This window comes from Panthera leo, chromosome F2 (assembly GCF_018350215.1).
Source record: "Panthera leo isolate Ple1 chromosome F2, P.leo_Ple1_pat1.1, whole genome shotgun sequence".
Taxonomy (NCBI): Eukaryota; Metazoa; Chordata; class Mammalia; order Carnivora; family Felidae; genus Panthera; species Panthera leo.
The window spans coordinates 65,133,091-65,160,854 of record NC_056695.1 but is presented as its reverse complement, the minus strand read 5'-3'; the positions used below and the strand labels follow the sequence as shown (position 1 = coordinate 65,160,854).

The 27,764-nt window shown below is 37.3% G+C and overlaps 1 long non-coding RNA gene across 1 annotated transcript in view; it reads left to right on the top strand.

The window, feature by feature from the left end:
• The first annotated feature begins 19,160 nt into the window (after positions 1 to 19,160).
• LOC122210812 overlaps positions 19,161 to 27,764 on the top strand; it is a 40,378-nt gene continuing 31,774 nt past the window's right edge. Inside the window, exons 1-4 of the long non-coding RNA XR_006198266.1 lie at positions 19,161 to 19,275; positions 19,735 to 19,828; positions 20,264 to 20,308; positions 27,442 to 27,508. This is a non-coding gene — a long non-coding RNA (uncharacterized LOC122210812). The remainder of the gene's footprint in view (positions 19,276 to 19,734; positions 19,829 to 20,263; positions 20,309 to 27,441; positions 27,509 to 27,764) is intronic.

Here is a 27,764-nt window from a genome sequence, read left to right as displayed (position 1 = left end):
GACTTCCAAACTGTGGGATAAATTTGTTGATTTAAGCCATTAAGTTTTTGGTTAATTCATTACAGCAGCAATATGAAACTAATACAATGTAGTAAAAATGATTTTTTTCTTTGATTGTTCCTGAAGTCAAAAATTAGCTAAAAATCCAAAAATGTACCTCTGACATCAAAGTAGGCTGCTCAGGTACCTGAGTGCACATCATTTTACCAAACTGTTGTAACTGAGCATTTGAGCTCATTTATTCCTATAAAGAGGAGACAGATACCAGATGCATTCTGGAATGTGAGTACCAAACACATTTGTATAATCCTCTGAGGACTAATAGACTGAGAATATGTAGGTGGATGTATATCTATTTTTAATTGATTTGGAGCTAACATGCAAAGCCTTCCTTTCTATCTGGATTAAAGATCATTTGAGGACACTTCTTCTCTGCCAAAGAATTATTTGTTGACTGATAGACTTGGGAGAGTTTAATAGGCACTAACATAAATGAAGTTGAATGAAACCAGTTTGGTGGGCTGCAGACAGGGACAGTCTTGAGAGGACAAGAGAGACACTCTTTCAAAATAGGCAAAGTGTCCTAGTAAACATTTGAAGCCCAACCCTCGGGGGATAAATGGTTCTCTCATTACTAGTTTTACTGGCTTTTCATAATGGTGATGTAATAATCAAACAAAATACATTACTAAGCAGTTAGTCTGGTTAACCTCTAGAACGTGTGAAAATGTGCTTGGAACCTCACATGCCATGGAATGCCTCAATTTATTTTGGTTATTGTCACTAGCTTTCTTGGGATCACAAATTAAACCTGCCTGTATCTGGAGATAATACATGGTTTTTAAGATTCTTTCCTATTCTAAACACTGATTGGTACATTGATTTCATTTTAACTATATCACATATATTAAAACAAGTGAGGAAAAATTAACAAACTCTTACTAATATAGCTTCCCAAGGAAATCTTCCCCGACTTCTCTGCATTAAGTGTCCCCCTTAGTGTTCCATTGACAACCCCAGAAAACCTCTATTAGCCCCATGTTCATATTTTGATTCAAATATCTTCTTTTTTAAAAATATATTTTTTTTAATTTTTAATGTTTATTCATTTTTGAGAGAGAGAGGGAGAGAGAGAGAAAGACAGAATGTGAACAGGGGAGGGGCAGAGAGAGAGGGAGACACAGAATGTGAAGCAGGCTCCAGGCTCTGAGCTATCAGCATAGAGCCCTATGCGGGACTCGAACCCATAGACTGTAAAATCATAACCTGAGCTGAAGTTGGACAGTTAACCGACTGAGCCACATAGGTGCTCCTATTGATTTGTTTTGAGGGAGAAAGAAAGAGCACATGAGGGGCAGAGAGAGGACAAAGAGAGAGTCCCAAGCAGGCCCTATACTGTCAGGCTCTGCACTCAGCCACCCAAGCATCCCCAAAATATCTTCTTATGAGCCCATCTTTCTCTTTTGGCTATAACCTCCCAAGGGCACAGACCAAGTCAAATTTGTTTTAGCTTATTATAGGCCCTCAAATAAACACAGAGTAGACACCAGATATACAGTTGACCATTGAACAACATGACCAGTGAACAACCTGAATTGTTCAGGTCCAGTTATACAGAGATTTTTTACAGTACTCTTCTTATGATTTTTCTTAATAACATTTTCTTTTCTCTAGCTTTATTATAATAATATAGTATATAATACATGTAAAATACAAAATATATATTAATTGTTGTCAGTAAGGATTCTGGTCAGTAGTAGGCTATTAGTATTTAAGTTTGGGGGAGTCAAAAGTTATACACAGATTTCGGACTGTATGAGGTGTCAGTGCCCCTAACCCCCATGTTGAACAAGGGTCACCTGTACAATTTCTGACAACCTCCTCTTCCAGTCCTTCCCTTTCAGGTGCTTAAAGTGGGAATGTGCATACTTCTTGCTGGAGTTATCAGATGTCTTCTCTGATTCAAGCACAATATCCTAAGTTTAAAACTCACACTCTTTGAGCTTCCCCAAGGTGGGCAGAGTAGGAAGACCCTAGGCTTATGTTGTCTCATGAACACAACTACCTAACTATCAAATCATCCTAAATATCCCCAGAAATCAGCTGAATAGTGACAGAGCAAAGTCCACAATAAAGGGAGAGACAAGGCCACACTGAAATAGGTAGGAAGTGCAGAGACATGGTTTAGGGGAGAAATGGATCACGGGTGCTGTGGAGGGGAGGGAGCCATAGTAGCAAAGAAGGGCAAAAGAGATAGGATTCTACAGGGGAATGACCAAAGGCCAAAGGCCATTGGCTTGGAAAATGAGAGGGACTGAATTTCACGAGTTCTTGTAACCAGTAGGGCTGAAATCCTGGAGCTTTAAAGGTCAGCAGGCCTGGCTGGGATAATGCCCTCCAGGCAGGCAAACAACCCTGGGCAGACCATGTGGAAACAGTGATCTGAAGAATGCCTGGGGCACCCAGTGGGGAGATTATTCCCTATTCTAGGAGCAAGTCCCTGAGAAGTAACATTCTTGGAGATGCCTCTCAGCAGGGTCACTGGCTGCCTAACTTGCTAACACCAAGCCCTCCCCAGCCCCCCAAGCCCTGGTAGGAATGCCCTTCTCAGTCCAACTTTCCTCAGTCCCACCGTGGCAGGCCCCTCCCCTAGAAGAGCAAGACAATGTCTCTTGACCAGAGAGTTCTGTGGGACCTCAGTTCTGATGGAGTTCATGTCAGGTCTCATTTCACAAGCAGACCAGAGAACACCTACTTAAAAGTCAACATATTCAGGTGAGGGACCAAACACTGCCCCCAGCAGGCAAGGAGAACCTCTGCAGACAACTGGTCTGAAGGATGGAGCAGCCAAAACACAATAGCAGGCTGCATTCAGCACACACTGGAGACACTCCCCGAAATGTCAGGCCCTGGACACTACATGATCTCTTCCTCATAAGGCCATTACTTTCATGAGCAGGAAACATAAGTGGCTTTTCTAACACACAGAAGAAGGCAGAGACTTAGACAAATGCCAAGATGGAGGAATTTATCCCAAATGAAATAATGAGATAAGACCACACCCAGAGAGCTAAGAAACAGGTATAACTAACATGCCTGTTGGAGAATTTAAAGCAACCATCATAAGGATACTCACTGGGTTTGAGTAAAAAATAAAAGGTATCAGTGAGACTCTTACAATGGAGATAAAAGAGTAAAAAAAGAATCAGGGATGAAGAATGAAATAAAAAAGATTGGAAACAGGCTTGATGCAATGAACAACAAGCTAGAAGAAGCAAAGGAACAAATTAGTGACTTAGAAGACAAAATAATGGAAAATAATGAAGCTGAACAAAGAAAGAATTATGCAACACAGGAATAGACTTAGGGAGCTCAGTGACTCCCTCAAGCATAAGACCATTTGTATTATGGGAGTCCCAGAAGAAGAAGAAAGAGAAAAGTGGACAAAGCCATTTCTAGGGAAATAATGGCAGAAAACTTCCCTAATCTGGGGAAGGAAATAGACATCCAGATCCAGGGAGCACAGAGAGCTCCCATCAGAATCAACAAAAGCCTGTCAACACCAAGACAGATTGTAATTAAATTTGCAAAATATAGTGATAAAAAATCTTAAAAGCAACAAGACAGAAGAAATCCTTAATCTAAAATGGAAAACCCGTAAGGCTATCTGGAGATTTCTCAACAACAAAACAGGTAATAAAATGGCAATAAACACATATCAATAATTACTTTGAATGTAAATGGACTAAATGTTCCGATCAAAAGACATAGGGTATCAAAATGGATATAAAAATAAGACCCATCTATATGCTGCCTACAAGAGGCTCATTTTAGACCTAAAGACACCTGCAGATTGAAAATGAGGGGGTGAAGAAACATTTATCACAGAAATGGTTGGTTGTCTAAGGAAAGTCAGAGTAGCCAGCAATCAAAAAGAATGAAATCTTGCCATTTGCAACTACGTGGATGGAACTAGAAGGTATTATGCTAAGTGAAGTGAGTCAGAGAAAGACAAATATCATATGACTTCACTCATATGAGGACTTTAAGATACAAAACAGATGAACATAAGGGAAGAGAAGCAAAAGTAATATAAAAACAGGGAGGGGGACAAAACATAAGAGACTCTTAAATATAGAGAACAAACAGAGGGTTGCTGGAGGAGTTGTGGGAGGGGGGATGGGCTAAATGGGTAAGGGGCATTAAGGAATCTACTCCTGAAATCACTGTTGCACTGTATTCTAATTTGGATGTAAATTAAAAAAATTAAATTAAAAAATAAAATAAAATATAGCCTCACTGAGAAAGAGAAAAAAGTAGCAATACGTGTATCAGATAAACTAGACTTTTTAATTCTTGTATTGTTTTTATCCTGCTTGATATCAGGGTAGTACTGGCCTCATGGAATTATTTTGAATATATTCCTTCTATTCCATTATTTGTAAGATTTTGATAAAGATTGTGATTATTTTATTAAGTATTTGGTAGAATTCACCAGTGCAATCATGTGGGCTTCTCTGTGCTGGGAGATATTTGATTCCTAATTCAACTTTCATTCTTGTTATTGGTCTAAGAAGATTTCCTGTTTCTTGCATCCAAGATTCATGATTCAATCTTAGTAAATTTTTAGTGCATTTTTAGGAATTATCTGTGTTTTTTTTCTAAGTTATCTGATTTGTTAGTATATAACTATTAATAGTAATCTGTTATCACACTATGTATTTCTGTGGTTATTTGTCCTATTGTTTTTTTTCTTCCATTTCTCATTTTGGTTTTTGAGACTTCTTTCTTTTTCTTTTTCTATTAACTTAGTTAATATAGTTAAAGCATTGCCAATTTTGTTTATTTTTCTTGGAGAAGGTGGTCATTACTTTCAATGCTATATTATTTTTTGTTCTAGTCTTTATTTTATTTCTGATTTTTCTTTGTTATTTCTTTCCTCTGCTAAATTTCAGCTAAGTTTCTTCTTTTTCTAGTTCCTTGTGGTGTAATGTTAATTGTTTATATGAATTTTTTTCTTAATACAATCATTTATAGCATAAATTTCACTTAACATCTGCTTTAGTTGCATCCCCTAGGCTTTGAAATACTGTGTTTTCTTTTCTTTTGTTTTGAGACATATTTTTATTTGACGTTTGATTTCTTATTTGGCCCATTACTTATGCAATAGTGTGTTATTTAATATTTACATATTAAATATTTACATTGTAGATTTTACAGCTTTGATTTATTGTTGATCTTTAGTTTTGTACCATTGTGATTGGAAAATATACTTGGTATGATATCAGTCTTCTAAAATTTGTAGTATTTGTTGTATATATTTCTATGTAAATTAACCAGGGGATACATGAAGAAAATATGTATTCTATATTTCATAGATGGAATGTTATATATATATATATCTTTTAGAACCATATATTCTGAAGTATGTTTCAAGTAGAAAATGTTCTTGTTGAAAAAGAAACAATAACTTTAACTGAGGGTACTGGTTGAAATAGTATCTCAGAGGGGAGGTGGTGGGGGGATGGGTACAAATAGGTGAAAGGGATTAAGAGTACACTTACCATGTTGAGAACTGAGTAATGGTGTATAGAATTGTTGAATTACTATATTGCACACCTGAAACTAATATAACACTCTATGTTAGCTCTACTGGAATTAAAAATTAAAAATTTAATAAAAAGAAAATGCATTTGTAAAAATAAATCAATAAAACTGTCATTCTTTCTCTTCAACAATGAAGCACTCTTCATAATGCTCAAGTTCTTGTTTTTGTTTTTTACTTTTTGTTTTGGTTTCAAGCACATAAAAAAAAATCCTCATACAGGGGCACCTGGGTGACTTAGTCAGTTAAGCATCCGACTCTTGATTTCTGCTTAGGTCATGATCTTACAGTTCGTGAGTTCAAGCTCTGCATCAGGCTCTGTGCTGACAGCATGAAAGCTGCTTGAGATTCTCTCTTTCCCTTTCTCTGCCTTTCCCCTGCTTACTAACTCACTCAATGAATAAATAAATAAACTAACATTTAAAAATAAAAAATAAAAAGTCCTCATACAATGACCCTTTGAAATCTGCATAAATAAACATCAAGAGCTCATGCTTTCTATCATTACCTAAGTTTCTGCCAGACTTTCAGATTATTATTATTATTATTAAGTCACTTTCCCAGCCAAAATCATGAATTTTGCTGAAGCACTAATTACCTTTGGTAAAACAGATATTTTTTGCCTTCACTATTGCTAAATAACCTGGAAAATATGATTCTGACATTTTCTATTACATAAGGCTACATTTGCACCCTTGATTTTGCTGGTGGAGACTACTTTTGATAACTAATCAGAAGGCAGAGAGGATTTGAAATGAGAAAAAAAAAAAACCAAAAACAAAAAACCATATGTGCTTAGAGTGACTGCTTTTGGAATCTAGAATTGTCTCAATGGCTAAAGCCCAAATAAGTATGCTTTTGATGAACTGCCATTTTGGTTCTGTGAGATGTGCCCACAACGTGCTTTTAAAATATAGTACAAATTGTGTATTTCTGGGTATTTGACATTGTTTTCCTTGAATCTATTTTAGCGGTTAGTCAGTCATTGGATATTCTAACAGCCTGTCAAATTTCTCTTTGTCAATCTACTCAGTGGCCACTACAACATGGGCATTCAATATGCAATAGCCAGCAGTGTCACTTCTGCTTAGTTCGAGGAATTTGACCATTCCAATGCTTTAAACTAGAATCTGAAAGCTTAACCTTGGCCTGGGCTGAGCCCCAGAATCAACATGTAGCTTTAAATGACTCATTTTTTTCAGGGACTCAATTTCCTCATTTCTTAAAGTTAATGGAAAATAAAGTCAACTCAGGCTATGTAACTTGCTATGATGTAGGCATCTAATATTCTAAAGAGATTGAGTAATTAATTATGCCTCTTCCTGACTTAAATGTGTTTGATCTAGTTCCATGAGGTTGGGGACATAATGGCATATATATAATCTTGCAACTAAGTAAGACCAAATTAAGAGGCATCTGCTGGTTCCTTTCTCAAGAAGGAGGAACCAAATCATTTTTCCTGGAATGATTCCTGGAACAGCAGGGCTGGAGGACCCAAAACCCCGCTTCCTCTGTGGCTCATGCCACACTCTGCCCAACCAATCACTATCTTTTATCAACCTAAGGGACTTCCTCACATGCACAGAGGCCTCTCTCTGAGAACCAATTTAAAGAAGCCAGACTGTCATTCTATATCACATTGCTCTATTTAAACTCTCTGCTTGGAACTCATCACCATGTGTTTCTTCTTTATTCATTTATTATTTCATCCTTTCTTCAAAATGTAAACTCAAGGAAATCGATAGCCTTGTCAACCCTGTTTGTTGAATCAACAGGGCCTTCAGATAGTGCCTGGTAAAATATGGTGAGTGGTATTCATTCTTTAAGAACATGGAATATAGCTGAAATCTAACTACTCTACATAAAAACCTGCCATCATCCTGAATTAGTAGCATGTGATGGAAATAACTAGTCAATACAGTGTCCTTTTTTTTCCTTGTCTTTCTCAGCACTAGTGGCTTCCACCATTCCTCTACTTTAGTGACTACTTTGTCCACATCCATGGCCTAAGCATTGCTCTGAATTGTTCTGGACTTAAATATGTAAATGCTTAGATTGCTTTTTCTAACTTATTCATATTTCTTTTTTTTTTTCCTCTCACTTCCTTATTCCTACTCATGACCTTTGCATCCCACTTTTCTTCCATTCTATCAATAGACCCCTTTCTGCCTTCACTTCCTTCACTTTCATAGTCCGTGACTTCAACAACAATGTTCTTCCTTTGGCCCTTTTAACTTTCCATTCTATTTTTCTAGACAATTTAATCACTTGTAGCTTTAAATATTACTTTAGAATGGTGAATCCCAGATTTATATAACTAATGCTCACCAGTTTCCAGAGTATCTCTAATTAATAATTAAACATTCAATACTTTAGCTAAAACTGAAATAGTTTAAGAAATTGTCTGTATTTTATTTTTAATTCATTATCCTAAGGCTTGATAGACATAGTAAATAATACTCCTCTTCCCCATCCAAGTTCAAAAACATTGAGAAACACAAGAGTCAAGCAGATGGAGTATGGTAAAAATAGTTTGATATTACAGCCAAAATATAGGCATATACCCACACACATAAATACCTTCCTAGAGGTATACTTTCATAAAATTTATAGCATAGAAGATCAGAGATGAACTGGGGATTCTTATAAGGAGTTGGGTACCTAAGAGAGAAAGGAATTCTGTCATGCGTGCTCAGTGACTTTTACAAACCTCACCAATCAAGTAAGTCATCTCCTTTTCCATGAAAAGAAGTGAATAAGGAGACCAGAATGTTGCAGTACTAGAAGCTCCCTCACTATGAAAACATTGTAAGGGAGAGAAATTCACTCCTCCAAAAATGTTATTTGATCCACTTTTATTGATATGATAATCCATTACCAAATGTGTGACACGGCAGCAAAAATAATTTCTCTCCAATATCATTTTTATTTGAATTATTCTTTTGCTCATATTTCTACTTTTCATTTAAAACATGGTTCTCAAGCATTCATCAGCATTCTTTCCTAGCCCCCTGTCTCCTCTCTCCTCATTTCTCAGCACTTCCTGTTGTGTTCCCTTAGCCACTGCCGAACATATCTGCTACCATTGCCCCTTGGGAGGGCTCTACCCAAATTACATATGGCCTTGCTTTGTGATATTCTTCCCTCAACCTAACTACGCTTGCCAAGAAAAGCCTTTCTGCCTTGTATCTCTTCTTCTAAGCAGCTTTCAAAACTTTGCCTATTTCTGAAACATAGCTATTTCATTTATATTACATGTACTGTATTATATTACATATTTGTACTTATGTGAATCTATTTCTTTTATTAATTCTACTCTGCTTTATAGCCATTTAGTAATTCATATTGCACCAATCATTTTTACGGCTTTATAGTGCTACCACATGTCTTCTTGATCTTATTGCCGTTTCCTCGCTAAACGAGATTATATCTCGTTTATTTTTACCCTGCTCCCTGTCCTCCGGCACATATAATCCAATGTTCTTCCTATTTGTGGTTTCTTAGGGTCTCATCCAGCCTGGTGTCAATCCCTCCGTTTCTCCTCTCTTTTGGCTAGGACAACTTGAATTCCTCTTTCTGAAGAGGAGTCGTTATATAAATCAACTTCCTACAAAAGAAACATTAAATTCTATGTTGGCGGGTATTATGTCTATTTTATTCCCCACTATAGAATCACCCTAACTTTATTGCCCCACACATAAATGCTCAAGAAATATTTGCTAAATCAATGACTCTCAGGATCATTATCAAATCATTTTCACTGTGAAAGTGACAGTTGTACAGAAAACTTGATGTGACACCTCCATTCCCATTTGCACCTGTTCCTCTGTACCTGTCTCCTAATCACATGATTTTTAATCTCAGTCTTCTGCTAACGAGATAGCTTTCTCCCATTTTATCTGTCAGTTTTTGCTTCATGTATTTTGAAGCTCTGCTATTAGGTTCACACATCTTTATAATTGCTATATCTTCCTAGTATATTGACCCTTTTTTTTCATTATGAATGTTCTCTTTTTACCTCTAAATAGACAAGTCTTGAGGGCTATATAATTTGTTATCAATATAGCCACTCTAACCTTTTCATAGTTTTGTTTGCATTTAAACATTCTTTTAAAAAAATTGTTTATTTATTTGAGAGAGAGAGAGAGCACAAGCAAGAGAGGGATGGAGGGAGAGAGGGAGACACAGAATCTGAAGCAGGTTTCAGGCTCTGAGCTGTCAGTGCAGAACCCAGCGCCAGGCTCAAACCCACGAACTCCTTGATCTTTAATGCTCTTGTATTTATATATATTACATTATGTATAAAATAAACCAGACAAAATTATATATTTTTGCTTTATGAAATTAAAAATTAAAAGAAGGAAACTATTTATGAATACATATTTATATTCATATATATGAATATATATGTAAATTTATATAAATATATAAATAATTATACAGGATATAGAATTCTAGATTTATAGTATTTTTTAGCACTTTGAATATTTCATTGAATATTTGCCTGCTATTTATTTTTTTCTGATAATCATTTTCTTGTTTCTTCAAGATTGTCTAATTATATTTGTCTTTAAGTCATTTGACAATAATATAAAAATGATATATATGTATACTACATATACATATATGCTCTATTCTATTTTCACAAGTGAATTATGAACAAAAGTCTTTAGCATTAAACATTTTCTTTGTTTCACAATGAGGTTTCATAGGCTAGAGATCCCTTTTTTATTAAAAGTCAGTTTTTTCTTTTAAGAACCATTCAAGCCTATTTTTAGAATAGCACAATATTGCTAGTTCACAAAACTTCCTCACGGTAGTACAATTTCTGAATATTTACCTACTTCTTGGAGGGAATGTTGAGATCCAGTATGTTGAAATGGAAAGAGACGTAAGGATTTTTAATGAACAAAATGTGTAGGCAATTCCTAAAATAATGTGGAGGTATGAAAGAACTCTTGAAAGAGAATCAATCAGGGATCACGAGTGATGTAAAAACTAGCTTTCCAGGAAAAAACAAACAAACAAACAAAACAAAACAGAAAATGAAGAAACCTGTTTTCTAGCATTTGCTGATATCTGTGGTATAGTCTTACTGCTTTCAAGCTACCAACATGATGTCAATGAACATGGAATTGGAAAGAGATGCATTATAATGGTGTTTATAAACTATTTCTACTGTATAAATATAGTACTCATAAATAAACTCAAGAGTATAGATGATAGTGATATGTAGTAAAAATAAGTAGAAAGTGATGAGTTTTGAGTGTTTGCTACCTTTATTTTTAATATAGTTTATTTGATTGTAAGCTTATACCTAACATAATCTAATTTTTACTAAATTTAACTACTAGCTTACAACATTTCGGAAAATTTAACAGTTGGTTCCTGCAAGTTGATGTGGGCCAGCTCCAGCTCACTACTAAAAATATTATAGGTGTCATTGCACTTGTATCAATTAATGTCATAGTACAGAGAGGTAAGTGTTTGTGTGTCAAAGTTGTCGAGAGCAGATGTTAGTTCTTTGGCAACAATCATGAACATAGTAGAAATTTTCTCAGAAATTTTCTGGCATATGTTTGTAAAGGGCTTATTGATGTATCAAGTCTTAGTGAGGTTTAATCAGCTATAGTTTTAGATTTCACCACAGCCCTTCAGACCTAATCCCTGTCACTGTTTAGAACATCAGGAAGCTGTAATAAGATTTGGGGCACTTTGTGTTATTATAACAGCCCCATTTTATATATTAAAAAAGAAATATATTACTATTAAACTGTGATCTAGTCATTATAATTCAATCTCCTATTTAGTTTATTTCTTTCCCTTTCTTTTTTCCTCTTGTTCTCCCCACCCTCAACCCCTTTACTTCCAGTGTGTGTCTGACCCAAGCTTTGTCACCTGATGTGGAAAAGCGGGATGTGATTAATTTCTTCTCTGGCCTTTTTATACTCTCCATACCCCATTTCCCTGGTCTTCTAAGTCTGGAGCAGGAAAAAGAAAGAAGAGATGAAAAGATAAAATGACATTTTACTTATGTGATGCTATTTGTACTTCTGTCCCAGCTGTTGAATGGCTTCTGTGAAGCCCACATCCAAATACTAGTCTCTCTGATAGGTTTTTTTATTCTTTCAAATCACTAGTCTAACATGCACAACTAGCACTTGGTAGTTCCACCTTGTCCTTCCCTCCAGATCATCCGCCCGACCTCATTGCTCCTGTGTAACAAGTTGCATGTTACACAAGCAACTTTAAAAATCAAACTCATGCTCTTCAGCCTCTCCACAGAGTTCTAAAATTCCTAGAACACATAACAAAAGGTACAAGAAAGATTCAGAGCTTCTATAATGCTTTAGGTCCAATTTGTTGTTTTTGTCTTTGCATGTGTATCTATTTGGACAGTGCATTATTGGCCGTCCTTTCACAGTTAGACATATAATCCTCGTATGTCCTTTCACACTTAAACATATAATCCATAACACCCAACATCTGGTTGGAAAGTAAGAGTCAATCCAACACGTCTAGAAAACACCAGAGCAACCAAATGTTTTATCAGCATTTTTTAAAAAACTACTTCTGATTGGCATGTTTTCAACTGAACGAAACCAAATTAATTTGAGTTCCTAAAATGGGCCACGTACTGAGTGAGGAACTCTCATATGTGAATTAACTCTTACATGAATATAACTCTTATAATAATTCTGCCCAATTGACCATTATTATCCCAAGTTTTACTATAAACGAAATGAAAGCTGAATGACAAAATATTTCACCCAAAGATGTGCAGCTAGTAAATGACAGAATTGGGATTCAAACTCAACCACGTGCTGGCATTCTGGTTTTTGGCAACACATCCTCCACTAGTACACGAGGTAACTGTGTCACCTCTGGAATTCTCACTCAGCCTGGCTGGTAAAGCTTTCCTGATGCAATATGACTACATGTTGCTAGTGTTGTCATTTTTTTTTTCACATGGGACCATTTAATTTTTTAGTTAGTCGTCTGAACAGGGGTCTTTCTCATGCTCCAGGGCTCCCTTCATTTTAATTAAGCATGACCTTGGACCCAATGTGGTCCCAACCTACTGAATCTTTGTTTTTGGTGTTTGTGGAAAACAAAACATTTGACGTTACTGGTGTCATTTCCACTCATCTCTTCCATCACACATCACATCACAATAAAGAACAGACACACCAAGTGAAGCCGGCCATGCTGTATAACATGACATTGGCATGGGCCCGACAGAGTATTTTTCCAGGGTCTTTAGGTTGTTAAATATAATGGGTATAATTATGCTCTATGATTCTCATATAAAAAATAATCACATTATTGATTCTTATCAAAATAAATATTTCTCAAATTTGGCAGGAAATAGGAGTCCATCCATGTGTTGGGGATCCAAACTCTCTCTGTGATTCACAGCAGAACATATAAATGCTGGAGTTTATGCGATGTAGAACATTTGGGGGGAAAGAGTTTACAGTTTTCTATCAGTTCTAGTCATATAGAAACAGTGTTGTCAAAGGTTGTGTAGTCTACTTCAGGATTAGTGTGTGAGTTTTATGCTTCCCCTGGAAACCACTTTCTCCATGCCACTTGGCCATTACAACTTTCTTTGAAGTTTCCAAGGCCCAATACCTAACTGTTCAATACCCAGGTGTTCTTATGCCACATGATTTGAGTTAATGTCTCCTTTGTGGTCAAGCATCTGTTTCATTCAGGGAATGTGGTTCTGTCTCCTCTAAGTGAATCAGCATATATCCATGGCCCACACATTCTCCTCTCAGACAGTATGGTTCACAACACCTGATGAGTTTCAGCATTCACATTCAGTCTTCACCAAGTTCTATTACTCTGCCTTTGGGCCAAGGAATCTCACACTCCAGAGCAGGAGAGTTTATTATTCTCATAGAGAAAATGGGGTGAGCTGTTAAATCTCTGACAGCAATAAAAACAAAGTGGAAATGTATTTCTTTACAAATCATGCTCCCACATTTGCAAGCGTTTAAGTTTGAAAAAAAAAAAAAAAAAAAGAAAACACATTTCACGTTTAGGATAGATTAATGATAACAGCCAACATTTATTGAACATTTACCAGTGCCAAGCACCCTTCAAAAATCTTTATATATAGTAGCTGGTTGTACAACCAGATTATCTGAGAGAAGAATGTTCTGTACTGTCTTTCTGTTACAGATGATGAAAGTGAGGCCTATAACTTGAGGCCTCAGGGGTCAACCTGGAGGTTGTGTGTGCAGGGGCTGATCTAGCACTGGGGTGGTGGAAACCTGTGTCTGTGGGAGGCAACCTTAAGGCTGTGACCACAGGGTTCACGTGGTAGTGAAGCAGGTGGGAGCCTGGATCTGCAGGAGCCTGTCTGACATCTAAGTCCATGGGGTGAGCCTGGCACTGGGGTGCATTGAAAGCTTCTATCCATGGTAATTGGCTTACTGCTGGGCCTGGCTGAGAGCTTGAGTTTGTGGGGGCTTATTGGGAGCTTGGCATCACAGAAGCTGCTGTAGGCCTGGGGCCCGACTGGCACTTGAGTGGCCAGGAAACTGGGTTTGTGGAAGCCTGGTGGAGACTGGTGCCATGGAAGCTGTGTCATAGACTCTGGGTCTGGAGTTCTCTCTTGTCCAGCAAGAGAGTGGGACACAAGATTGAAAATGCGAGAGAGGCTAATGTTCAGGAGGAGACAAGAGCCCCGAGTAAGGGTCCTGGCTCCATTTTTATTAGGATCAGAAGGCTTACAAGTGTGATGGGCATGCACAGAGACAATGAAACCGTGAACATTAACTCGTGGGCGTGGGGGGAAAAGGGGGTTTTGAAGATATGCCGTGTCAGGGGTTTGGGTCAATACAAAACAATATTCTGGTGCTGGGTGGAAGGTTGTTTACAACAAACATGAGGCCCCACCTCTGTTTACCTAAACTGGTCTAGGGGACAAGAAGGAGAGAGCATGCTACATTAGGGTCAACAAGGCATCTTTCTTTTGCTAATTAGCTCCCTTCTGGGCAACTTCTCCCCGCTGAGGTCTATAGCCCTATTTACCTGTTTACCTAATTTGGTCCTTCCTTCCTGTGAAAGCAGCTTTCTGCTGTTGTCCTATACCTTTGTCCTATACTGGGGGCCTTTCCCCTGTTTGTCCTATACCGGGGACCTTTGCCCCATTTGTCCTATACTGGGGGCCTCTGCCCTGGTTATCTAATCTTATTTACCTAATCTTGTTTTACCCAAACTTGGGTATGTTCATCCTATGGCTTTCCAATTCTTCATGCCTTGTTAACCCATTGGTGCCAGCTCAGAGAATTTCTAAGCTGATTCCCCACAAAGCTGCCTGGGGCTTCACCAGACTCCTGGGGCTCCTAAAGGTGTCTGGTGCCCTGATGGGTTGAGGGCCTAGGTTCATGAGGGTTTCTGGGAGCCTGGAGCTGAGAAAGCTATAGGATCCTCCTGGGACCACTGCGGTTGGCAGTCACTGCCGGGGAGCCTGGATTCACAGGAGCCTACTGGGAGCTTGGTGCCATAGGAGCCGTCGGGGCTGTTAAAGTTGTCTGGGGCCACTGGAGACAGCAGGTGCTAGTGTGAACTGGGGGCGTGCGTTTGGGGGAATCACTGGGGTCCCAGAAGCTGCCTGATGCTACTGGAGACAGAAAGCACTGGGTGACAGAAGTCTGGTTTTGCAGGAGTCTGCAGGGAGCCACCTCGGGCTACAGGAGTTAGCCTGGTGCTGGGACAGGCCAGCTCCGGGATCCATGGTAAAGTCAGGTGCCCGTTCCAGTCTCCTCCCACTGGAAGGGAGTATCTCTCTGCATTGGGCTGCCTGGGCTTGGGGTAGGGGTGACAGGACTAGTGGGAATTTATCTTTCTTACGCTCTTCAGTGGGTCTTTTTTCTTACTTCTATGCTTTTTTCAGGTGCCATAATCTCTCATTTGGAATCCTTGGCTCTCCTGATCGTATTTTCACATGCAGGTAGCTGTTTAAAATGATGTTTCTTGGAAGACAAGCCCTAGAAACTCCTATGCCATCATTTCATTCTTTCATATTTCAAGGGGAGAGGTGACACCTTCTTTACCTTCACATGTCTCGTGTGCACTGATGCCTCACACATAGAGTTGCTCTGTGGGTGTCTGTTGAATTTAACACATATAAATATCTGTAGTAAATTCCATTTGTAAGACACTGAGAAGAGCATTGCATCTCATACAGAGCCATATAACGGAGGATGGAGCCTGACTCAGAGAAAAGATAAAACATTGTAAGTAGAATCTGTAGATTCTACTTCTGTAGAAATAAAAAGAGCTTCAATTTATTTGTCTTTGTACTCCCAGTGCCTTTCATGTGGCCTGATAGATACCAGAAACTCACTAAATCTACGAGTGAACTAGATTTAAGAACTCAAAGAGGCTTTTATATAATAAAATATAGACAACAGGGAATATGGATTTTATAAAATTTATATCTCAGTGTAGTCCTAGCCCTCTCCCATATAACAAGTACTCATGAAATGTGGAAATGAATAAAGATTTTACATTATGTGTCATAAATGAAGATAGAGAGGAACTAAGCAGAGATAAATGTACTTACTTTGGGCTGTAATGATTTGTGAGATAAGGTATGAGAACTCTATATGACGTCCCCTAGAAAGGAGGGCAGGTTGCAATCTCTTTCACTTACATGTTTCTGTGCTCCTGCCAAATGCGATTACTTCAACCTCCTCACTTGGATCTTATGGTCTCGGGTCTCTACACCATCACACACGGGTTCAGGTCATGTCCACCCCTTCTGACTTCACTTAGCCAAAGCCAACATTTCCCCCAGTGCTTTGCCAACAGGCCACTATGTAACTTAGAGTGTATTCTACTGTGGTTATTTGATATATTAGGAGGTTTCATACCATAATTTTCATGACACTGTACTTCTGTGAATTTAAAACATGTATTAGTTTGATATGGTGCCATTTGTCTGTTTTTGCTTTTGTTGCCTGTGCTATTGGTGTCATATCCAAGCAATTATTGCCAAATCTGATGTCCTAAACCTTTCCTCTGTTTTCTTCTAGGGTTTTTATAGTTTTAGGGCTTGTATTTAGGGTTTTAGTGCATTTGGGGTTAATTTTTGTGTATGGTATAAAGTGAAGGTCCAACTTCTTTCTTTTGCATGTGAATATCCAGTTTTCTCAACACCATTTGTCAAAGAGATCATGCTTTCACCATTGTGTAGTCTTGTCACTCTGTCGAAAATCATTTGGCCATATATGTAAGAGTTTATTTGTGAACTCGCTATTCTGTTCCATTGGTTTATATATCTGTCTTTATGCCAAAACCACACTGTCTTGATTACTGTATAAGATGTTTTGAAATCAGGAAGTGTGAGGCCTTCAACTTTGTTCTTTTTCAAGATTATTTTGGCTATTCAGGCTCCCTTGAGATTCCATATGAATTTTAGGATATTTTTTTCTAATTTTGCAAAGAACACCATTGAAATTTTGATATGGATGCATTGAATCTGTAGGTAACTTTGGGTAGTATGGATATTTTAACAATATCAAACTTAGAAACATCTGTACATCAAAAGAAACAATTGAGGGCACCTGAATGACTCAGTTGGTTAGGTGTCCGACTTCAGCTCAGGTCATGATCTCTCAGTTTGTGAGTTCGAGCCCTGCGTTGGGCTCTCTGCTGACAGCTCAGAGCCTAGAACCTGCTTCAGATTCTGTGTCTCCCTCTCTTTCTGCCCCTCCCTTACTCGTGCTCTGTCTCTGTCTCTCAAAAACAAATAAACGTTAAAAAAATTTTGTTAAAAAGAAACAATCAATAGAGTGAAAAGCTAACCTATAAACCTATGGAATGGGAGAAAATATTTGCAAATCTTATATTTGATAACAGATTAATATCGCAAAATATACAAGGAACATATACAACTCAATAGCAAAAACAAAACAAAACAAAAGCAAAAAACAAAAACAAAACCCCAAAAAACCCCAAACAGACAAAAACTCCACAAAAACAAAAACTAAATAACTCAATCTAAAAAATGGGCAAAGGGCTTAAATAGACAATTCTCCAAAGAAGATATACAAATGATAACAAGCATGTGAATAGATGCTCAACATTACTAATCATAAGAGTAATGCAAATCAAAACCAAAATGAGATATTACCTTACATCCATTAGGAGGGCCACTATCAAAAGAACAGAAAATAACATGTGTTGGCAAGGATGTGGAGAAATTGGAACCCTTGTGCACTATTGGTGAGAATAAGAAATGGTGTAGCCTTTATGAAAAGCATCATGGAGGTTCCTGAAAACTTTAAAAATAGAATTAGCAGACGATGCAACAAATGAACTAAAAGCAGGATCTCAAAATGGTATTTGCACAACCCACGTTCACTGCTGCATTATTCCAATAGCCAAGAGATTGAAACAAACCAAATGTTCATTGGCGGATGGATAAAGAAAATGTGGAATATACATTCAACGGTATATTATGTAGCTTTAAAATAGAAGGAAATACTGTTCCATGTTACATATGGATGGACCTTGAGGACATTATGCTAAACAAGATAAGCTAGCTACGAGAGGGCAAATACTATATGATTCCACACATATTAAGTATCGAAAGTAATCAGAAGCATAGAAACAGGACTGTGGGGAGAGGAAAAGGAAAATCAGTGTTTCATAAACATACAGTTTCAGTTTTGCAAGATGAAAAAGTTATAGAGATCTGCATGACAATGTGACAACACTTAACACTACTGAATTGTATACTTGAGAATAGTTAAAATGGTATATTTAAGATAATGTGTTTTTTGCTACACGCACGAGTGCAAGTGCACACACACACACACACACACACACACACACACACACACACACATGCACACAAATGATTAAACACCTTTCTGTGTTCTAGAAGATTGTCTCTGTAATTGGGAAGTCCAAGGCCATAATTCTGGCTGTTGTTATAAATTGTTATCTCCCAGAATTTCATCTCAGTGGAAACATGGAGCAGCTTCACACTTGTCCTTAGCCCCTGGTATTTTCTGAATATTTAATTCAATGGGCATTATAACAACAAGTAGTCAAGTTTCTCTCAAATCAAATGGAATCAAAAATAAATTGAAGCAAGTGGCAGGATGTGTTTAAATGTCTCTGAAACACTTATTGAAATATTAATAGTACACTGTCAGAGGTACTTGATTTCAAGTTTCAAATTTAAAAGTTATTTTTGCACATTGCAAACAGTTTGCAGTAGTGAGCTCTTTCCTCATTTACAAAGTTTTCTCCACACATGTTCTCACTCGGTCATCACAACTACCTTGTTAGATAAGGAGTATATTACAATCCCCTTTTCATAGATAAAAATACTAGAACTGAAACTTAAGGAGGTATTGGTCCTATGCCTTGGAAGTCCTATGGCTAAAGTCCTATGGCTTGGAAATGGCAGAGCTATTAGTCTACCTGTAGTATTCTGGCTCCAAGTGGCACATTCTTTTCCATGACCCCACATATGTCATTGATGGCTCCTACCTGTCATCTTTCAGGAGGTAGGAATTCAAGAGGCCAGATGAAGAGCAGTCAGTAGGGCTGGCACGGACAGTCTGAAAATCCTTCTCTTGAGTAACCAAACACACAGCTATCATTTATTTGAGCAACAGTGAAGTCTATGCTGCAAGGTAAGTTGTTTGGTATGATTTACTGAATGTTGTGACTTACTAAAAACCATCTGCCAAGATCAATCTAACATAAATATAAAAATGTATTAAAAATCTAATTTCATGCAGACGCGCTGGGACAAATATCACTGCGATGGGTATTTGGACGTGAAGGGAATGCGCATTTCATCGCTTACGCAGTCCGTTCTTCTCCCAGTGCCTTAAAACAAAGCTTTGCCAATCACGTAAAAAGTATAGTTTGTCCTGGTAGCCACTGGAATTTGCTCACACATTAAAGCTTTCTTTAGAATGCTGAGTTTGGTTCTTAAATGTTCTTGGCATTTGTGTTTCTGCCCTCATAAGGCAGCACTTCAATTTTTCTCCCTTTGGCACTATCCTTCTCATTTCTCTTACATATCATTATTTCACCAAATGTATGTACTCAATATGATTCCAATTTTGTTTTGTTTGTTGGGCCAGTGAACCTGGGTAACCCGAGGCACAGGGCCAAACATCTGGTAACAATAAAATCAACACAACGGTAGAAGAAGATCAAGAATCCTGTAACCATAAGGTAATGTGGAGTATATTCGGGTAGCTATGAAGGATACATAATAGAGGGTTTTCCTCTATGATAGTTGTGTTCTCTGAATTGACAGAAATAGGTCAAAGATCCCCGATAGCATGCTTTCAATACATTAGGCCAAGAGAAAACAGCACTTGTCCTTTGCATCTGGTCTAGATTTTAGCTTTGATTTATCCATTCTTCTGAGATCCTTAGAATCACAAAACCCTAAAAACTGCAAATAAAATATATCCTGAAGTTCACCAATTTAAAAGAGAAGGGCAGACAGCCTTTATACAACACATCTTCTTGTGTTCATCAGATTTTGTTTTCACAGTCGGGGTCCTGGGTAGATGTGGAAGTCTATGAAAGCTTATTTTCCCCCAGATGTTAATTCTAAATGTCATTTTCCTTCATTTTGGCACACTATTTTTTTTTTTCTAGAACCTCGGGCAGTCTTAAGTACTGATGCGTGCCAAGATATATTTGGTGAGTGAATAAATAAATTAATAATATACTCTCAGTTTTCTCTTTACCCTATGGTAAGCCACATTTTTCCTTTTTTGATATTTGCATTAACCTCTTTATAAATTGTGTACTTTCCACATACTAACTACTTAAGTAAACCCTTCCCATTTCGAAGCTCACTATTCTCCAGATTGCTTATACAAATTTCTAATTTGATTACCTTTAAAATTTTTCCCACCACTGAATTACTTCAGAGTTGAAAGTTTATACTTAAGCTCACTTTTTCCATTTCCAGTTCCATATAAGTAATTTCTTTAGCTTGTAGTAAGCATTTATGGTGAGCACCTGTTCAGTAACCAGAGAAGAATACATTTTCCATTTGGAAACATGAACTAAAGCTTACAGTTTTGGGTTTTGCTGTTCCTAAAACATTCCTTATGAAAGTCAATTCATCTTTCCCTTTTATACTAGGACGGTAATAAGCATAAACAAGACTTTGGAAAAACCACTTAATAAGCCTTTAATTACATCTTCTGAGAGAAAAGATATTAAGCTTTTTATCTCTAGAGTCCCTTCCTCCTTTCCATTGACAAGTTTATGATTTAAAAGAAAGATATAAAATACTTCTCTTCAAGGAATGCTGGCTCGACATATAAGGAAAACAGAAGATTTATGTTCTCTTTGCATAATTCATCCAAAAAATGGTTTGGCCTGAATTTATTGGCCAAAATATTGTCTCCTGTGTTGTCATTCCACATTGCATATGAACACAGATTTGGCCTCTCTGAACATTTCTGCTTCAGAGAGTCAGCAACACAGAGGGCTACTCAAAAGGAAATTGTTAGCTCATTTCCTAATTAGGACACCCTGCACATTGAAGAACCACACTTGTTCTCAACTCTTGGGGAAGGAATTGGAAATTTATGGACCTTGAAAAAGATGCCTCATTTTTCCATGAATTTTCACTATCTGGATCCCTTCGCAGCAATAACAGCTTCCTTACAATTGTTTATATCTCTGTTAAAACACAGACAGACAGACACACACACACACACACACACACACACACACACACACACAGAAGAAGAAGAAGAAGTGAAATGACATTTGTTTTCTTTGGCAAAACAGTAAGACCTGAAATCCATATCCTGCCTCTCATTTCTCACTCTATAAGTGTCCATTCAACCTTAGGTTCTGTGGGCTGCAAAACTACTATGATAAATCTTCTGATTTTTGTCTTAGCCTCAACTGGAGACAAGATGACTTCTCTCTGGGAGCCCATGACTGCATCTTTCCAGAACTTGTCATGACTTAAGAGCACTAGGTGAAACAGAATGAGCTTCCCTAGCATGTAGTAGTAAATAAACTTCTCTTTTATTATTTGTTTTATTTCCTTGCTGATGACATCTTTTCTGAACGTATCTTATCTGGAAGGCTGAATTTACGTGTTTTACTGTAGGTGTTATCAAACTTTAGCATCTATCACAACAACAAAAGTGCAGGATATTGAATAAGTGCTTTTATACGTATTATCTGGCCAGACACAAGGTGAATCAGAGTAATAGTCATAAAAATAATAACACCAATCAGACTAATAATTACAAACAAAGTAATAGTGGCAATGATGACCACCATAGAAGGATCTGCTACATGCCAGGCACTGTCTTTCTAGGAACACCACGTATGTCATGGATGCATCCTCAGATCTCACCAGCCTGTATTTAGAAACAAGGTGACATTTTCCTCTCACACATACTTAAACTTTAGTAAATACAAACCTCTATTCTTCCAGGCTCCTCTCCCGGAGCAGCTTCTGATATTTCCCCTCAAAACTACGTTTACACTCTGTAATTTCTTCCTGTATTTCACTCGTCTCTCCAACTGGTCATTCTCCTTTGAGCTGACTCTCCGAAAAGCACCTAAAAACTGATACCTTCAGTTAATTGCTACTAATTCAAGGCTATTGTATTTTTTTAAATCTTAAGATTATTGCTTGAAGCATAGATAATTCTATAACTCTATGTGTAGATATACTGTATATAACTATATAGTTATCTACTTTCATACACATATATAAAGCAGATGAATAATTCATTAGTTGAACACTTTGCTATTACAAACGAATATTCTTAAGAAATAAAGACCAAATCCACCCTCATAGGCCCGTCCCAACCCCTGCTGGTTCTGTGAGCTAAAGACAAACTAATTCCCAGTAATAAAGCCACTTTTCATTTCTATTAGTTGGGGTCCAGATTCAACTTCTTCTTAGCCCCAAATGAGAGAACTTTCTTCCACAAGCTCAGGAGCAGCTCAGTTTTGCCCCAGGTCTGAATGTAGAAGGCAACATCAATTTACTCAAGGTATATTCACCGGTGGATATTCACTCATTTGAAATTATGTCATCTATTTATTCAACAGATATAATTTCCAGTACCAGCCATTGTGCCAAATAGCAGGTATTCTGAGATTATAAACAATAACAACAAAATGAAACAAGAACAAACATGATCTTGGGGTGCCTGGGTGGCTCAGTCGGTTGAGCGTCCGACTTCAGCTCAGGTCACGATCTCACGGTCCGTGAGTTCGAGCCCCACGTCGGGCTCTGGGCTGATGGCTCAGAGCCTGGGGCCTGCTTCCGATTCTGTGTCTCCCTCTCTCTCTGCCCCTCCCCCGTTCATGCTCTGTCTCTCTCTGTCTCAAAAATAAATAAACGTTAAAAAATTTTTTTTTAAATAAGAACAAACATGTTCTTTGTACTTGTGGATCTTACAGTCGATTGGAGGAGCCACCATTACACATCTCAAAGAGTGGGCAATTTGATCTTAAATATGTGTGAGGCATAACAGTCTGGTTCCTGGAGCCTTCCAGCATTCTTTTTTTTTTTTTTTTTTTTTTTTTTCTGTCTTGAAGGAAAGACCGGCCCTGAGTTTGTCTCTTACACATACATACGCATCTCTCCCCCAAAACAAACAAAAACAAGTATTTGATAATAAAGAAAATAAGATTTAGGAAAAAACTGTAACCCTCCCTGGTTCTGTTTACATTAATGAAATGGATTATATTCTTGAGGAGGATATTTAACATTTCACTTCAGAGTACCAGAATATGGATTACTTTGCTGCTTGAAGGCTACCTCAAGAATAAAGACTGCATATTTGCTTCATAGTTTCATGATTAACTGGTTTATTCTTATGATTTTTTCCATTCCCAAACAGTCATTGTCAAGGGTGACTTTAACCATGGAGAACAATAATTATCATTACTACTCTTCTTATTGCTATTCTATTACTGTAATAATACTATTACTGTTGTTATTACTGATAATATAATTATGCGTTTTTAAGCTTCAAAGAAAATAGATCTTCCATATACCTCTTTTCAAGTAGTTTTCTCATGGAGCCTCAAAAAATTACCTTTGATTTGGTTATCAAACTTATTTTAATATTGAATTAAAAATTTGTAGACAGTAACTCACCCAAGATAGCACAATAAAATTGTGATTGTGGATTTGTGATATTGACCCAGAGTTTTCTAACTCCACAATTTGACTTTTTTCCACTCTGCTGTGGGTGGGCACTTGTTCTCCCTAGGAGATTAATGACTCTCTTGCCCAACACAATTTTCATCCAGTGCAACTTGCTAATATGGTGGGAGAGAGATGTAGAATAAAGAAATAAACCCTCCATGCTGAGGCAAGTGACAGAGGAATGTCTTTATGGTGATATTGAGGAAAAGCTACCAGAAATTTGTTAATAATATTTGATTTTTGGGCCTATTAACCTAGAGTGGTTTTAACAGACTATTTAGTAATTCTCAAACATTTTTGTTGAATTTTTCCCTTAATCTTCATTATGAAAATAATACCTTTTACTCATTTACTGAATATAAAATATTTAACTACTATAAGTAATTTTTCAAACAAGAGATCTCCTCCCTATGTGTCAGATACACTACTTTGCCAGGTCAGCCTCCCTACCACTGCCTCTTGCCTCCGGTAGCCTGGAGGTTCACCCAACTGGACTTAACTTTCCATCCTCCACAACTACCGATTTAAACACACATAACCCCAAGCTATCATATGTGAATTTATCTCATTGAATTCTAGTCTATTACAATTAGAAGAAAATCTGCCATTCTCATATTTTTCAGCTGTTCAGGTAACTGATAAAAAACATGAAAGGAGCTAATGAATGAGTTCCCTACCAACCAGACAAGTAGAAACCAAATATCTAAATCTAAAATGTTCACTCCATGAACTAATAGTACAAGTTGAGCAAAATGTGATGTTTCTCTCTTGATGTACGATTCCGAAGGCTCCATTTAAAAATTTAAAAATTCATTGAAGAGGGCATCTTTTGGGATGAGCACTGGGTGTTGTATGGAAACCAATTTGACAATAAATTTCATATATTAATAAATAAATAAACAATAAATAAATAAATAAATAAATAAATAAATATTTAAAAATTAATTTTAAAAACTGAAATTTGGGGGAAATGTGCCTAATTCAGCAAAACGTAATTTTTAGGAAGATTGCAAAATATTTAGTGATTGATTAGATTTCACACTTTTACCTTTTTTTTAAAGTAGGAGTAATTTTATTTATTTTTTAAGTTTATCTTAGAGAGAGAGTGTGTGTAAGTAAGGGAGAGGGGCAGAGGGAGAGAGAGAAAGAATCTTAAGCAGGCTCTGTGCTCAGTATGGGACCCAACTTAGGGCTTGATCCCAAGACCCTGGAGTCTTGACTTGAGCCGAAATCAAGAGACGCTCAACTGACTGAGCCACCCAGGCACCCCAGGTTTCACACTTTTAAAATGGCTTAATGTGTGCAGGCAAAAGCCTCTGTTAAAATTTTTAAAAATACATCTATCTTTTCCTATTGTATTCCTACCATAAGCAAAAATATTAGCAAAGATTAAACTTGGTGCATATCACTCAACAAATGTTTTTCTCTAATGTAATGTCTAAAAATTATACAGATGATTATTGCTTTTTACTGTATTTGGGGGGAGGCATGCCTATTATAAACCCAACATAAATGAATTTCCTTATTAAAATCAGTAGAAAATTCCTCTGCACACCTCTTGAAAGATATGCTATTAAAAACAAAATATGATTCAAACTATTAAAATATTCCAATTAAGCACTGACTACACTAACACCTCTATTTTTCTCATTTACAAAATAATACCATGTCCCAAGGTGCTAAATGGATTTGAAATGCCCATTCAAAATGCCACTGCATTTGCTCAGCCTAGCTGACCAAGCTCAGCTTTACTCAGCTTTGCTCAGCTTTACCATTCCTCATCTATCCAGCTTATGATGTCTCATTAAAACAATGTTACTTTTTTCCTTAAAACAAATTTTTATAAGAATGCTCAATGTAATATCTGCCCTCTCAACAGAGTTTTAAGTGTACAAGCATACAATACAGAATTGTTGTTTATACACACAGTGGTATATATTAGTGAAATACCATGCAGCCTTAAAAAAGGAAAGAAAGAAATCCTATAATATGACAATATGGATGAATCTTGAGGCCATTGTGCTAGGTGAAAAAAAAAGACTGTCACTGAAAGACAAATACTGTGGTCCACATAGATGAGGTATCTAAGACAGTCAAATTCATAGAAACAAAGAACAGAATGGTGTTGCCAGAGACTAGGGAGAGCAGGAAATGAGGAGTTGCTAAACCTTTGTAATTTTGATGTATCCTTCTCCGTATTTTAATCCTTGGCGGTCTATATGGATGCAATTTTGCTCTCATTTTTTAGCTACAGGTGGAGTAACTCTCCGGGTGAGGCTTTCTGAGAACCACCTCTGAGCTGGGTGATCTATACTGATGGGGCCTACCAGCCTGGGCCTCACAAACAGGAGGAGAATGGAAGTTGTACATAAGGATTTAAAAATCTTATTTATACATCATCCTTCCTATATTTCCTGATTCCCTTCCTTCTCAACCACACTCTACATTCCCATAAAAAGGAAGTCAACATTGTTATGTGTGTTTCTCCAGTTTTAGAAACTTACAGACTTCATAGTGCAGTTTCTTACTTCTTGTTTTAAGATGGTGAAGGTAAGCTGTATGACTTGTGCAGATAAGACAGCTAGAGATACAACCAAGGCTTGGCCATAAATTTCCTGCTTCCGCTTTCCTCTTTTAAGCCATTTCATATTCTCTTTTAGTCCATTGTTCAAACTGATATAACCGGAAAACATTTTAAATCTTCCATGAAGAGATCCACATAGTTACGGGAGATTAGAGTATCTAAGTTTTCAGCTTTTTAATTGCATATAGAAAATTTGCCTCAAGGAAGTTGTATGTATATGTGAAAGTACTTGTCACCTGGGAATGCTCTATGAAAACGTAGGGGCTGGTTTCCAGCTCCAGATTCGATTCCAGTTGTCACTTCTGTGAAGCTAACATGGGACATAAACAGCCTGGCCCAGCTGAGGAATTGAATTGTAATCCCCCTTTCCTCAAGTATCTGTTGGGGGAATCAGCCTGTCCCAGGCCTATGAAAATTAGTTCAAGGGCACCTGGGTGGCTCAGTCAGTTAAGCTCCTGACTTCGGCTCAGGTCATGATCTCATGGTTTGTGAGTGCGAGCCCCATGTCAGGCTCTGGGCTGACAGCTCACAGCCTGGAGCCTGCTTCGGATTCTGTGTCTCCCTCTCTCTTTGCCCCTCCCCTGCTTGTCCTCTCTCTCTCTCTCAAAAATAAAAAAATTTTTAAGTTAAAAAAATTAATTCAAAATATTTCTCTGGATACAGTGACAATATAAGTACAAGACCTAAAAGAAGTTATCTCTTCTCTGAGATTAGACAATCTGGGGATGTAAGACTTGAAGCGTCTATAATTTTCCTACCATGAAAGATACTGGCTGAAATTGAAGCCACATACAAAAGAGGGTAGAGCCAAGAGAGTCACTGACAACTGGAGTTGGTACAAATAAACTGTGCCACCTTGTGCCCTTACTTTTCAGATACATATTCCAATCAAATTCTTTATAATTTTAAGCCAGTTGATTTCAAATTTCTGTTTTTTAACATCTTTAGATGTTCTAATCTATAACATCTTTAGATGTTCTAATTTATAAAAAATGGAAAGTAATTTGCTTTATTGATATTGGTTGTTTTCTATTCAATTACCAGGGCAAGAGAATATGGATGGAATGTTCATCTCTTCACAAGAGGGTGACATGGAATGCCAGTGAGTCAGGTATGTATCAAGTGGAGCCCCTACAAAATTTAAATCAGATATATTAAGTTTTTCCAGAGCTCTCTCTCTCCAAAGAGATGGAGATATCACTTTCTGCTGTCTGAAATAAGCACAATAGAAAGGCTCTGCTCAGTGAAAAAATCGTAAGATCAGTAGACCTCTACTGCTTTTCCCCTCTACCTCTATTCCCCTTATCTCAAGGGACATTGGAGTGGGAGTCAGCATTTGTGAGATATCACTAATGGGAAACTGAGTT